Source organism: Acinonyx jubatus, chromosome A2, assembly GCF_027475565.1.
Source record: "Acinonyx jubatus isolate Ajub_Pintada_27869175 chromosome A2, VMU_Ajub_asm_v1.0, whole genome shotgun sequence".
Taxonomy (NCBI): domain Eukaryota; kingdom Metazoa; phylum Chordata; class Mammalia; order Carnivora; family Felidae; genus Acinonyx; species Acinonyx jubatus.
The window spans coordinates 114,861,390-114,874,940 of record NC_069383.1 but is presented as its reverse complement, the minus strand read 5'-3'; the positions used below and the strand labels follow the sequence as shown (position 1 = coordinate 114,874,940).

Below are 13,551 nucleotides of genomic sequence, written 5' to 3'. Positions count from 1 at the left end.
CGCTGTTATTCTACTTTGAAGGGCAATGCTTGTTTAGATCTCCAGGTTTTAGATATGTGTGTTGCATGTGCATGTGCGTGTGTTGAATGCCACAGCCGTGTTATTTATAGTCAGCTCTCATACAGGTTTTTATCATTCCTTGCCTGCACGGCTAAAAATAACAAATGACAAAGGTCATGTCTGCTCCTACCTATTGGAGGAATCTACAAAGAATGAAGCTTTTGATTCACTGACTTGGGGAAGTGAGAACTCTCCTGCCGGCCACAGCCCCTGGAATTCTTCACCAGGTCTCGCTGGCCCATGCCAAGGACATGGGGGAAGCTCAGGGAGGTCTGCCTGTCTCTCTGGGAGAGTGAGTCCTGGACTGTCGCCTCTTCCACCAGCCTGGGGAGGACATGGGGGAACAAATGTAGATTAAAGGGCGGAAGTCCCAGGCCCTGGTTCCAGGGGTGTGACATGGGCCTCAGTTTCCCTGTATTCAAAATGAGAGGGGTGGAGAAGGTAGGTGCTGAGAACGTTCTCCTGATCCTAAATGCAGAGGCGCTCTAGTCTGATCTCCCTGCCCTCCACTCTGCACCACCGTGGACTCACTGAATATCTACCGGCCCCTGTTAATGATAATAGCATTGAGGATTCCTGTGATCAGAGCCAGTATTTGTGGGGTGCTGATGACGTGCCAGGCACATGCCTTTAGGTGGAGTAAACTCACTGACTCTACACACCCACCTGGGGCAAGGAAACTTGGCATCCCCATCTGACAGAGGAGGGAGGGGACAGAGCCCCAAAGGTGAGGTTGCATGAGTGCCAGCTGACACCAGGCAGTGATGGCTCCAGAAAGTGACCGGGTGTCTGCCGTCTGGGCATGTGCTTGGCACCAGGTACTGAGCTGGGAACAGCAGGCAGGAAGACTGACACACCCAGAGCTCACTTTCCCCATTACCGAGGGAGCCATGGTCCCAGCTATGATGACTCTCATGCAGTGTGGGGAGTGGCAGTGGAGGGACGAGGGCCTGGGGCAGCCTGGAGGAGGATGCCTCCGTATGGCCCCATGGAGGCACCAGTGAGGAGCTCACTTTACTTGGTCCTTGCCAGTGGAAAGGTGAAGGGGAAAAGCATTCCAGGCGGTGGGTACAGCAAGAGTGGGGCAGGGGTCAGGCGCAAGGGCAGGGATGCTGGAAAGGTGGGGCTGGGGAGTGGGGTGGGAGACACAGAAGGCAACTAGAACCCCACAGCAAGGAAATTAGCATTTTGCCCGTGGGCCAGAATCCCCCAGAAGTTAGTAATGGTGGTTGCCAATTCCATGAGTATATATTTAAAAAAAAAAATCAACTCTCTCTTAAAAAAAAGTATACACCTACTTGGTATTATCTTAAGCATATACAGCCACGAGATCATGGATTTGCTTTGCCAGTTGTATTTTTCTCCTAGCATGTTAAAATAAGTGCACGGCTATTAAAATAGAAAGGACGCACTTGTTCACTCCCCAGAATGGTGGCCTGAGTGTGCCCTTTGGGAAACACAGCTTGGCCTCAGCTTGCGGGTGGTTGTAGGTGGCTGATCTGATCTGGGTTGCGGTAGGACTTCTCAGCGATTAGAAGGGGCAGGAGGACATTCCTGGGGGTGGGCCCCCACCCCTATGGCCACATCTTGGGTGCCAGCATGCCCCTAGCTGAGCACTGCTCATCGCCTCCTTCTCAGCCTCAGCTCTCTGGCTTCCCCTGAGCCCGGGAGAGCTCAGTCCTGGATATACTCTTTTCCCAGCCAAGAGCTTCTGCGGCCCGCTCTGACCTCAATGACTAACACACATTCCTGGCCTAGTTAGAAAGCCCCTCGCCTCTCATATTTATAGCCACCTCCCGACTCTGCTTGAGCCTCTGAGGGAGGCTTGGGCCTTCTTAGCCACCCCCGCCCTGCCCTGAGTCTTGCTTGTCCTGACAGACATTGTCAGACTCTCTTCTTTGAGAGAGGAGTGGAGTAAGGGTTTCATTCTGAGTGACAGTGGCCAAGTAGCTTCTCCTCCGCATACCTCATCCATAAGATGAGAGGCATCAGACCACCAGGTTGGGCTGGCTGTGGTGAGGAGTCAGTGAGATGCTGGTTCTGAAATACCAGGAATGACGAATGCTTGTGGACTGCCCATTATAGACTGGGCCATATTCTAAGCTCTGGACACATACCAACCCATTTAATTCTCATAACAACCCTATGAGGGACAGACTATTATTATCATGCCCGTGTCGCAGGGGAAGAAACTGAGGCACAGAAAAGTTAGGTAACCTGTCTGAGGCTACACGGCTAGCTGGGATTCAGAGTGGACTTCAGACTTGGCTCAGAGAGTGGGTCCTCATCCATACAGTGGACTTGCCCCCCATTTGTTCCCTGCCTTTGGGATCTCCTTACTTAGTTGAGCACATCACCCCCTGTCTGCAATAAAGTAAGTGGCTAGGGCAGCCACATAATGGCCTCAGGCATTTCCCCCTCTGAGGAAGTTGGTGAGGACAGGGCTCATGAGGGAACAAAGCAGGAAGGGGCTGAGAATCACAGCTGGGACTTCTGTCACGGCACCTCTCTTTATACTGGGGGACTCTGAGTCCTTTTTTTCTGGGGAAAAAAGGAAGAGCAGGCTGGTATCTGGTGGCAAGTGAGAGGGCGGGCCATGGAAAGGGAGCCCTCAGTTGCCACGCCTCCAGCCCCACCCACTTCTGACTTCTTTGGCCCTTGCCTCTCAAAGGGGGAAAACATACAATAAATTTTATTCACCTACAGGTTTTAGGTTGAATGAGTCCCACGAGTGTTTATAGTAGCCAACAGGGATTCCAAGAGGGACAGGAGAGCTAATACTCTCGGGGGTTTACTCTGCATGGTGCAAAGGAGCAGTTGAGGAAATGTCCCATCTTGCTGCTCTTCCTAAAATCAGTCCTAAGAGATAAAACCCTGTTCTCAAACTCAAAACTTCAAGTCGTGGTTTCAGCATCCTGGAGTGGAAGAAATGTGTCGGGCTGCCTGTCCTTAGCCAGAAAATTGATGGCCGACCCTGATTTAATTAGCTTTTCCTTCCAATGATTTAGGGAAGCCTGTAATTAGCTCAGGGGCCCAGAGGGAGAGGCTGGGTGTGGGAGCCAGCACGGGAGCAGGCAATAAGGGGTGGGGGTGGGGTGAGGTGGGGGCTAGTTTGAAGCTCAGACTCCCAGTCCTGCCAGGTAATGGAGGATGGGAGAACCATCTGCTCCCCATGGCAGGTGGGTAGAGAGACATCCTAAATAAATGCAGAGTGGGAGAAGGGGGCTGGGCAAGGGCAAAAACGCGAGCTTAGAGACTGTGCCTTGACATTTTGACTTGTATTGGACCAAACTACGTGACTTCTGCAGGCGACATATCACCACGGCTTCGGAGCCGGGCACTGAGGCTGAATTGCTGCAGATAAGCTCTCCAGGGCCCTTGCAGGTGCTGTGGAGCTCCTCCAATAGTGTCAGGCATTAAAGCAGCATTTTCCCAGCTAGTAGCAGGGCGAACCCCGCTCTCAGTTCTGAGGAGGAGGCTCCCGAAACAGGGCCTGCACCTCACGTAGGTAAGGGGTCATTAGCCAGACATAGGCAAGCTCTGGCCCGAGCCCCTTGCCAGCTGGACTTCAAGGGCACACACATCCCAAATGCGCAGATTGCCTCTCTATGGACCCCCAGCCCCTACAGGCCCGAGCTTAGTGGGTTTCCTTCCAAGCTCTGCACCTGTCCCCAGATGTTTTCACAGGGAAGCAGAGCCAGTCCCACCTTTCGGGGATTCAGCCGCACCTCTGTGTTTCCAGAGAAACACCCATAAATAAGCAGTCCAGCAATGGTGCCGAATTTACAGACCATCTTCAAGAATAAGACCTGGGACCTGGGACCAGGAAGCCTTTCATTCATAAACTTTCAACCTGAGAACTTTCACAGACACTAATAAACCCACAGCCAGAGGATGGTTTAGTGATTATGGATGGGTGTTTTAATCCTTGAGGACAGTTTGTTCTTGATCACTGAGCTGCCCGTGGATACTCTTTTTTGAGGTGTTTTGGGGACATCATTAGCCCTACCATGGCCAGTCAATATGGGAGCAGTGTGGAAATCATGTAAAGTGACAGTGGGAAAAGAGGTAATACTGCATAGATGTTTATAGCCCGGGTGCTTGTGTTGTCTGGGATATAAAGACAAATTGTGAGTGCCTTAGGGAATTTGGTCTGTATGTGAGCAGAGAAGTCGGAGGTAGCCATGGGCCACGCAGGTAAGGAGCAAGCGCACTTCCTGACACCACCTTCAGAATGCCTACTATGTGTCAGGGACCATGCTACGTGCTTTCACACGCATCATCTCTAACTCCTACAATAACTCTGCTAGGGAGGCAGTATTAACCCATTTATAGCAAACATTGGGAGGTTACCTGCCCAATGCCACCCAGCCAGAATGCACAGAGTTTGGACTTGAATCTAAGTCTGTCAGATACCAGAGTCTGTGTTTTTTCACACTTTACAGAGGTGTGCTGGTGGGGTTGGAGATTAAAAGAAAAGGAGGACTAAATGGGTAGGCAGGGGGTAGAAAGGAAAGTAGATGTTAAATTCAGGTTTTTAAATGTATTCTGTGTACCTGCTATGAGCCAGGCCATAATGCCTGTCCTCTAGGGGCTCATGATCCCGTGTACGTGTACTGCTAAGCCCTATGTGACCAGTCTTCCTTTCCAGTGTACGTGTACTGCTAAGCCTTACTTGAAAAGTCTTCCCTTCCCCAGTTCAGCAGCTGACCCTTCTACCCTGGACCCCTTCTCCCCAAACCCTTGACTGGTTTCTATCCTATTCTCTACCCCCAGCAATGTCTGCAGCCCCAGCCTCGGACTTGGGAACTAGTCTCATTGGTTGTTTGTGGGATACCCATGCTTTGCTTCTCAGCTGCTTTGCTTATTCCCTTCATCATAACAATTCTCTATGTGAGGCTCAGAGAGGTTAACTAGCTGGCTCAGAGTCACACAGCTAGGAAGTGGAAGAGCCAGGATTTGATCACATATCTGTCTGCCTCCACAGCCTGAGGCTTTCTCTGTGATCCTGTCTCCCCTGTGACCATCATGCCCATTTCCTTTCTATCTTCCAGGTCATTCCACTGGAAGTGACTTGCTTTGAGCAGAGCCTCTGCTGAAACCGGCTTTGCACTTGTTAGCTGGAGGGAGGAGATACATTTTGGAAAGCACCCAAGAAAAAAGACACTCGAAATAACTTTCCTTCATGGCTCCTACTGCCAAAATGCACTGAGCCCCAAATGGGAGCAGGCCTCTGCAAGACTCACATTGATGCTGTCCCTTTGGCTGGGTTTACAGCTGACAGTGCACTTTCCAAGTATTACCTCATAGATCCCCACAGCAGCACTGAGATGGGTGTCCTGAACCTCCTTTTACAAATGAGGAAGCTGGAGGCTCAGGATGGTAATGGGACTCGCTCAAGGTTGCGTCCCTACCTGGGGGTGACCTTGGATAAGTCATGTTCCCTCCCAGAGCCTCAGGTTCTTCCTCTGCAAAGATGATGATGGTGTTGGCTTCCCAGAGTTACTCTGAAGGTTAAGGAAGAGAAAATAGGTGGAAGAGTCAAGCACAGAACCGGACCCACAAGAACTCCTCCACAGCTACTAGATGCATTAACTCTCCACACAAAGCGAAGATCACAATCATGCAGACCGAGTAAAGAAAGGCCAAGAGTGAAAGGTTCTCAGGCTACTCCTGTACACACAGGCAGGCTGGCCGCTGCTGACAATGATAACAATGGCTGATTTTTATTGTTTAATCCTCTGCACATGCTGTCTCATTTCACCCTCATCACCAGCTGCAGGAAGTGAGTACAATATTTATCCCCATTTTACAGATGAGGAAATGGTGGTACAGTCTGGTTAAATACATGGGAGCCAAAGAGAAATTTTTCAGTAAGAAAGAAAAGATAACTCAAGTTCAGAGTGTGACAAGCCTGTAAATTAACTCTCTTCCCCAAAAATACTCCTCTAAAACTTCTCTCCAGAACATGACTCCCCTCTTTTTTTTCCTCAAGCCCTCTACCTATCACGTAGTGACTTCTTTACAACAGAGCTCCTCCCTTAGTCACCACGGAGTGGCAAATGGTAAGATTCAGGAACCCCCGGGAATCCCAGGCCCTTACCTGCTAAGCCAGGGCCGAGAGTGAAGCTGGAGCTTTATACATTGTAAGTCTCTGCTATGGCTTTGGAAGTGGGGGTGGCTCTTGCTTCACACTCAGCTACACCCCTGATGCATGGTGCGAATGGTATTTAATTAACAAACATCAGATTTCAAATATGCTACTAAAAGAACCCTGGCCTGGAGAAAATTCCCCTTTTAGCTCTCTTCCCTCACCTGGTCCAAAGTCTGATTGATTACCTGGGGAACCCTGTGGCTTGCAGCCAGGAGAGGGAAACCAGCATGTTGCCTGTTGACTGCACTAAGTGGTCAGACACAACAGGTTCAAGCATTTCTCTCTGGGCCTCAGTTTCCTTTCCTCTAAAATGCAGGAGAAAAGTAAAAGAAAGCAAACTGGCAGGACTGGACTGGGGTAGAGGCTGCAAACCAGCCACTTGGGAGAGCAGCCAGCTTAAAATAAATTTGTTTGTTTTGCTAAGAGCTTAAAATAAATTTGAACTAAGTGCCAATGTTTAAAAATTGGGAAACTGTGCATAAGAATCCAGATTTCTGGCTTCTCTTAAAATATTGCCCAAAAAAGTGCTGCCTATCCTGGGGTTGGCTGGAGGTAGGTGAGGCCACAGAGATGGGCAGCTGGTTACCACTTCAGCCCTCTCCCCATGTGACTTCATTAAGGCAGGTTCTCACCTGGATTCAGCAGGTGAGTTAACAATGCCTGAACCTCAATCTCTCCTGAAAGTTGGGGCCCTTCCAGGGAAGAGACTGGGCTTTTGGCATAAGACCTTTCTTCTATTTAATAAACACTCCTTATATGCCAGGGGTTATTTTAAACATGCCAGGTATAGTCCTAAGTGCTATACACACACCAATGAATTACTTCGTTCTCATAAAACCTCGTGGAGTAAGTATAATTACCACACCCATTTTACACATGAGGACAGAGGCACAAAGATGTTAACTCACTTGCCTAAGGCTACATGGCCAGTAAGTGACAGACTTGGAGTTTGAACCCTGGCAGACTGGTTCCCAAATCTGTGCTCTACCTGCTGTATAATGCCACTCACCCACCTTTTCTGGGTTAGTGGTCACCTTTTCTGGGTTAGTGTATGGCTTCGTCTAAGTTTCCATGTCCCGATATGAAAACTAAGTCATCACTCCCCTCCGCTATTTGTCTTCCCTCCTCTCCTATATTTATTACTTCCCTCCCTCACGGGTACTGCTCTTATCCCCATTTTAAGTTGAAGAAATTGAGGCACAGAGAGGTTGACTTGTCCAAGGTCATGTGGCTGGAAGCAGCAGAACCAAGGTTCAACCCAGCCAATCTGACTGCAAAATCTGTGCTCCTGGCCCCCTTTATCTCCCTCCACACACCCCTAAGAACCCACCCTTGCCACTTACTTCTTCCCGCCATTTCTTCACTCACCTATCCATCCAACACTCAACTCAGATCCTGTGCTGGGTATGGGGGACACCTATATGGTGCATCGAGGTTGGCTGGGGTGGGCAGGTGACATCCTGCTCCCAGAACAGGAACTGCCCATGACCACTCCCTCTGGAGCTGAGGCCAGTGGGAGAACTGGTTTCCAACTGACAGCCCTGGAGAGCTTAACAGGAAGCAGCAGAGGGAAGCCGGCTGGCCCCTGGCAGCTTCTTGTAGGGCAAGGCCTCAGCAAGGCACTCAGAGATTCACAGACCCTATTCTGCAGCTGGAGCACTGACTGATCTTTGGGTTCTGGCTCTGCCACTGACATGCTACGGGGGCCCTGCACAGGGAGCTTCCCCTTTCTGGGCCTCGGTTTCCCCACCTGTAAAATGGGGACATTATAGCACTGGATGTTGCAAACTGGCAGCTTAGAGGCCAGATCCAGCCTACAAACATATTTTGCTGGAGGATCTGCTGAGTGATTTTTTTTTTAAGTAAACTTTTTGTTTTAGAACACTTTTATATTTACAAATAAAAAATGGGTAAAATAAAAGAACACTTTTATTTTACAAATTTACAACTACCAGGTAGTTGTCCTAGTATTAAGAGCTTATACTAGTATGGTACATTTTCACAATTAATGAATAAATATTGGTATGTTAATATTAACTAAAGTACATAATTGATTCAAATTTCCTTAGTTTTTATCTATAACCCCCCTTTTTTCCCCCTCCAGGATCCCACATTATATTTGGCCATCATGTCTCCTTAGGTTCCTCTTAGCTGTGATAGTTTTGCAGAATTAAAAATAAATAAATAATAATTAAATTAGAATGCCTCAGAAGGCATGTCTTGGCATACTAGAATTATTCCATGTTTTGATTTGGGTAATGGTAACACATGTATAAATATATATGTAAAAATCACCAAGTGGTACATTTAAGATTAGCATACTTTACCACTTCAATGTATGTATGTCATGCCTCCAAAAAAAGAAAAACAAAAAAGAAACAAAGAAAGAAAGAAAACCTGAGTGACCCTCTCCAACTTGCCAGTCTCCAGCACTTCCCTATTACACTCTTCTCAGAAGTGCTCATTCCTTTGTATCATCTCCTTGGCATCTGTAATCACCACAAGGTATATATAAATAAGCCTCTGCTAGTTTACTCATCTGTAAAATGGGTATACTGATATTTTCTACCAGATAAGGCTGTAGTGAAGATTAGAGAGGTAATGTACATAAAGTTCTTAGCACAGTGCCTGGTGCATAGTAAGTATTCAAGAAATAGGAACAATTATTATTATTGCTTGGGTAGTATTTACATTATTAAAATGAGTACATAACTAATCTTTCCCCTTAAAGCAAACCCCATCCTTTCCTTCCTCTGTGTCCATGCCTCCTCTTATGTCTCTGTTCCTCCCTGCCAGGGAAGGACCAAACTCTGATGGGCAGAAGGTGAAAGAGACAGGGACAAGTGTCCCACCAGAGGTGGTCCATCTGCTAATGGAACTGAGATGACTGAGGATGATTCCCAAACCTGTCCCCAAGGTCCAAGGAAACTTTGCTGGAAGTTGGAGTCCCAATTCTTCCCTTTCTTATGGAGCACCTTGGGGTATAAGAAGTTCTGCAGTTTTCAGACATCTGCCCCCCAAAGCTGCATCCTGTCCCCCTCAAGCATCCCCCTGGCCAAAGATTCTGGGGACAGTGGGGAAGCTGGCGGGCTTTTGGAGGGATGCTGTGGAAATCATGGGGAGAAGGTAACCTCCTGCCTGGCTCTCTGCTGACCTAGCCTCTCGGGGGGTGCCAGCTTTTGCTGCGGGGCACCCCCAGATCTGTGTCTGGAAGCAATGAGGTCAGGGAAGGCAGGTTCTCAGATACATTTGGATGACCTCTTGCAAACTAAGCTCTTGGTAAGATGTGCTGAGAGGTGACTAAAGAGGGTTGGCCCTCTGAGATGGCCACCTCTGAGATGGTGAGGTGAGCAGAAATCAGGGGCTGGAGGTTGGGAGGCCAGGGCTGGGTCTTGTCTTGCTCTCTGACTTTCTGTATGACTGCTGGTAAGTCCCCTTCCCTCTCTGAGCCTCCTTTTCCAATAATAATAATAATAATAACAACAATAATAATAACAATAGTAATAATTGTGTCCCTGATGAGTCCCAGGCCACAGACACAATAGTTATTATTATTGTTATTATTATTATTATTATAGTAACAACAATAGTGATAATGGTGGCAGTGATGGTGGTGATAATGGCTCCCAATTTAAGTATGAGGTAGAGAATAAGCCCTTTATGTGTGCAGCATAATTTCATGCTTGTAAGTATCCCATGAAGTCGGTCCTGTAATTGTCTCCATTTCACATATGAAAAAAATGGGGCTCAGAAGGTCAAGGACCTAAGGCTTCCCAGCTACAAAGTCTGCAGACACAGGATTCAAACCCTGGGTCTAGGTCATCTCCTTTGTGGCTACACCTATGAGATGAGCAAGCAGCCTAATGGGTCTCCTGACTTTCCTTCCAGCACTGACCCTGCAGCTCTGAAGGCTGGTCCCGGGTCTGGGGAGCAGCAGGCGGCAGGGACGATGCTCTGAGCTCCAGAGCACTTACCTATGCTAAGGTCTCTATGGTCTCATCTGACATTAGCAACGGCCTTACGGAATAGGGACCGTTGGCACCACCTCCACTTACAGGGTGGGAAACTGAGGCACAGAGAGGCAGAGGTAAGCGTGCAGTCACACAGGTGTCAGGGTTTGAACCTGGGCCATGTGGCTCTGGAGCTCATGCTCTTCTATGCTTTAGCAGCCCTCCGGAGGAGGGGGGCCTGCAGAGCTGAGTGAGGCCAGAGACCGTCCCCCACGGGGGGTGCTCCTTGTCAGTCTGCACAGGGCTTGTCCAGACCAGGCCTCACCCTCCAGCCTGCCTCCTAGCCCAGGGCTCAAAGGTTTACAAGTACTCCCTCTTACATGACAAAGCTGTTTCCATCTCAGCAGCTCCCCCTGCACTGGAGACCCAGGCCCTTGAGCAGTGCCCCGTGAACCCATTCTCCCATACCTGAGCTGGAGATGGTGGCAAATCCCCCGGTGTCCCCGATGAGTCCCAGGCCACAGACACAACCCCCCACTCTGACCTCTCGGCTTCAGCACAGACAACCACCGCAGAGTGGCTACACCCTGCGAGGTGGCCACCGGATCCAGTCCAGGTGCCAGTGGGGCTGCCTAGCTTTCTGGCCTTGGGAGCAGTGAGCGGGGAGGGGGCGTGGGGAGGGGCAGGGAAGCATGGCTGGCCTCCACAGTGCTGTGTGCTTGGCAAAATAGTAGCCTCTGCCAAAGGCAGCATGGATGGTGGGTGTTTCTGTGCCCCTGGCTTCCTTCTGGGCCACGTTCACTTGAGGCTTCTGATCCTATCAGTGGCACTCTGGCTGCTCCAGTCCTGGTTACCTGGAAGTCCTTTTGTTCTGAGGACTCTCTGTACGACTGGCTGGTAGAGAGTGGCCCTGGGACCATGAGGAAAGGGCAGCCACCATGTGTCCACCTGGCCGGACCCAAGAACGGAGGCTTCCAATGAAATGGGCCATGTGAGTGTGAACGCTGGGGACAGGCCAGGCAGGGAGAGGTGGGGAGGGCCTGGGCCAAACACCTCGGATCTCACCTCCTCCAGGAAGCCTCTCTGGACTAAAGGGAAGAGAGGTGACAGAGTCCCCCACCCACCTTGTCTCTCGGCCCCACGACACCCCTTGCTTGTTCCCTTAGAACATGCCTATCCTTTTCTCTCTGTTTACAGAGCACAGGAAGAAACCGTGCATTGTTTCCCGTCTGGCAGAGCAACGTGACTGGAGAGACAGCACTTCCCACAGAGTGGTTTCCCGGCTTTTACAACCTTCCCCTTTGTGTGTTGACGTTCTGTTTTATTTTAAACTTTTCAGGTGTGAGGAACTCACCCCTATTTTGTTTTTCACTTTTAAGTGAATGGATAGTGTGCTAATCACAAGAGTTCCTGTTTGACAAATACTAGAACATCTATGCTGCAAACATATTATTTAGTCAAGGTAGCATCTTCCTTTCCTTTCCAGATTTTTATTTCTTAAAATACAGTTTAAATCACACAGGTACCGATGAATGCTTGTCTGCTGGACTACGCCAGTGCAGGGACCACAGGGATGGCGGCTCTTATGGAGTGATCCCTGGGTGGGGATGTGAAGCTCTTCCAAGCGTGTTTACCTCTGCTGCCCCTTCACTAAGTAGCCCCAGACTGCTGCAAGTTTTAAGCTTGAGGGTCTTATTTTTCTGAGTGGCTTGTCTCTGCTCTTGGCTTCAATGCTGTGAGCTCTCCATGATGGCAGTGCATTTGCTTCCAGTCTCAAACTCCCTCCCCTGCGACCTCATAATTTACCCCACCCAGCGGCTTCCTTGCACTTCCTTTACTCAACAAGTTCTGAGCACCTACTATGTGTGTGTGTGGCGGGGGGGGGGGGTGCTAGGGATACAGAGAGAAGCAGGACTTCCGCTCTGTGCTCAGGAAGGGAGAGGGTCACACAGACGTTGACATTGATCCATGTGCTCAGAGAGGGTTAGATCACCTCCTCTGGATCATAAGGCTAGAAGGAAATAGGGCATGAAAATCAGACCTATTTGAGTCTAAGACCCCAGCAAACTCCTTCCACCGCTCCACTCCTGCTGTGGGGCATTTAGGGTCTAGTGGGAGAGAGGTAACAAAACAACCAAATAAAACACATGTGATGGGTTCAACCACAGAGGCGTATCAGAAGAGTGGCAGGGACCAGGAAGATGGAGTGATTTGTTTTCTTGGGGGCGGAGTTACACTGCAGGTGGTTCTGGGGAGGTGAAACTTGAGCAGGGTCTTCCGGTGACTCTTGTCATTACAACTCTTTCTAAAGGAAGAGTAACAATGCCCTGAGTGAGGAGTGCTGGGGTTTTTAATGCGTAAAATGCCTGACCATGAAGTGCATGAACTGTGTGCCATCTCTGCTCTTTGCCACATAACAGGGAGTGAGGCCCCTGTCCCTGGAAGGAGCCAGGAAAAAATTTAAAAGTTACTAGTCAAGGAATCAGGGGAAAGCTTCTATCATTGGGTGGAGTTGCTGAAGAGTTCCTCAGTTCCTTCTAACAATAAGATCCAACGTATTTTATTTATTCTTGGCCCAGTGGAGGGAAGGCAGACCCCTTCTCACTTCTCCTACTGACTCAGGCAGGCCAAACCTGAGACCCGGGCCTGAGGGAGCTCAGTGACACCTGGGACCCCAGTAGCCTTTCATCCCATTGGATTCAGAAACAGTTTTGAGCAATTACCTCTCAGGCCCTTGTGTATTGGTTGCCTTAGTAACTCTCAAGGCAGCCCCTGAGGCAAGGGATGCTGTGCCCAGTGTACTGATGGGGAAAACTGAGGCCCATCAATGAGTGGCCCCATCTGGTCTCTCCCGGTCTGAGCACAGGGCTTCTGCCAGCACAACTGCCAGTACCCACGGAAGAAAGACCAAGTGAAGGGAACAGCCCAGAGGAGGGCATGTAGAGGAGGCCCAGAGGCTTCTGCTCTTGCCATCGGAGGTTGGACACCTGGCCTATCCACATGATGCTAGGGGCCCAGGAAGAGGGGGCAAGTCCTGCCTTACGACCAGCTTGTAGAATGGGCATGTGGCCTGCAAGGGCACCTTCCATCCTCCCAACCACCCCTGCAATGTGGCTGCTGGTTTATTTCCAGGAGAGCCAACCGAGGACCAGAGAAGGGAGGCCACTTGCCCAGCAGGACCCGATTTGAACCCAGAGTTCGTGCCCTCTCCACCACACCACGCGCCCACTCTACCCCCTACAAATGTTTTTGTTTCATCCTCACTTGGGTGCAGTTCAATACGCAGAACACCCCCCAGAGACACTGCAAACCCCAGCAGCATCATGGCAAGGCCTGGGGGCAGACCCTATCCTGCAACAGGAAGTACACGGGAAGACAGACTTGAGC

The 13,551-nt window shown here is 49.7% G+C and overlaps 1 protein-coding gene and 1 long non-coding RNA gene across 14 annotated transcripts in view; one reads left to right on the top strand and one right to left on the bottom strand.

The window, feature by feature from the left end:
* ATP2B2 (ATPase plasma membrane Ca2+ transporting 2) overlaps positions 1-13,551 on the bottom strand; it is a 384,493-nt gene that overhangs the window by 184,548 nt on the left and 186,394 nt on the right. The window contains exon 4 of one of the 11 annotated variants that reach the window (XM_027042618.2): positions 5,475-5,567. The exons of the other annotated variants lie outside the window; for them this stretch is intronic. The gene's annotated coding sequence lies outside the window, so the exon portion shown is untranslated. The remainder of the gene's footprint in view (positions 1-5,474; positions 5,568-13,551) is intronic. 11 annotated transcript variants of the gene reach the window in all.
* Positions 139-11,625, top strand: LOC113594645 (uncharacterized). 3 transcript variants are annotated; one of them, XR_008297009.1, is made up of 4 exons: positions 139-352; positions 10,569-10,780; positions 10,989-11,155; positions 11,362-11,625. It is a non-coding gene; the product is annotated as an uncharacterized LOC113594645 (long non-coding RNA). The 3 variants fall into 3 exon arrangements; XR_003415066.2 differs by lacking the exon at positions 10,989-11,155 and having other exon boundaries at positions 144-352; XR_003415065.2 differs by lacking the exon at positions 10,989-11,155 and having other exon boundaries at positions 145-352; positions 10,572-10,780.